Source organism: Arachis ipaensis, chromosome B07 (genome assembly GCF_000816755.2).
Source record: "Arachis ipaensis cultivar K30076 chromosome B07, Araip1.1, whole genome shotgun sequence".
Classification (NCBI taxonomy): Eukaryota; Viridiplantae; Streptophyta; class Magnoliopsida; order Fabales; family Fabaceae; genus Arachis; species Arachis ipaensis.
In genome coordinates, this window is record NC_029791.2 from 14,374,215 (window position 1) to 14,375,432 (window position 1,218).

Below are 1,218 nucleotides of genomic sequence, written 5' to 3' on the forward strand. Positions count from 1 at the left end.
AAGATTTGTAGGTGAAATTAGTATTATGTATATTTGGAAGTAACTATGGACATAATTTCTCTTAATATATTAATAGACCATTACGTAAAGATATCAATTGTTAAATTAATATTGCGTCCAATTTATAAAAGAATGCTCTCATATTGGTGATAAATAAATTAGTTAAATTTTTTTTAATAACATCAATTAGACATATTTTTTAATTAGACGTGAATATAATATTTATTGATATTTCATAATTTCACTCTATATTTATGCTTAGTTAATAACAAAAGAGTTTATTAGTCCAATAATAGAACTGAATTTTCTGTCACTCCCAATAAAAATATATGAACAAAAAGTCACATTTTAAACTTTTTTATGGTCATTGTAAAAATAAGATGATTAATAAGCTTCCTAATTATAAAGCACATGTCACGGTTCTATTTATGAGCCAGCTGTAACGGTGTGCAATAATTAATTACCCTACCTAACAAAGACCAACCCATGAAAGTGGGAAGCTTTTTTCCTTATACCAAATAGAGTGAAATTGGCAAATAGATTTATTGCTTCGGCTTCACCATGAGTTGAACAGGTTGGGTTGATTGGTAAGTTAATACATAAACCCAACTTAAAATCTCCTCTAATAGAAACTGAGCTTCCCGTTCATTAGTACATAGCCATTTGTTACTATTTAGTTTTGTTTGTAGCTATTTTTTTAATTCGTCTCCCATTTATGGTGGATAATCATATCTTGTGTTGAGCTAAATCAATGAGCTCGTCGGGAATTTTGCTAAGTGTGCTAGAGTTTGCCCAAGAATTGGGGTGTATGTTCATTAAAGGTAAGCACATATTTGGATTAATGTACTCTATTGTATATACTCTTTTTTTTATTTCCTCTAATTTTATTTTTCTTTGAACTCCATCTTGTTGATAGTGATACTTTTTTGTTTTGTGAAGGACACTGAGCTCCGTATACTGGATATCGAGATGAGAAGCCTAAATTTGTATTATCGTAAGGTTTAAAATTCAGAGAATTTGCTAACTAAATTAATTTTGTACAAGCAAATTGAATTTCTTATCAAACAATTCAAAAGTATGCTAAGATGAAAATGATTTTCAAGAATCCCCTGCATCAAATAAAATTAGAAATTTAATGTGGGTTTCAGATATATTGCATTTGTAATGAAAACGGAAAAAAGCAAACATTGTTATTACCTTTTGAGGGGATCAATCTCA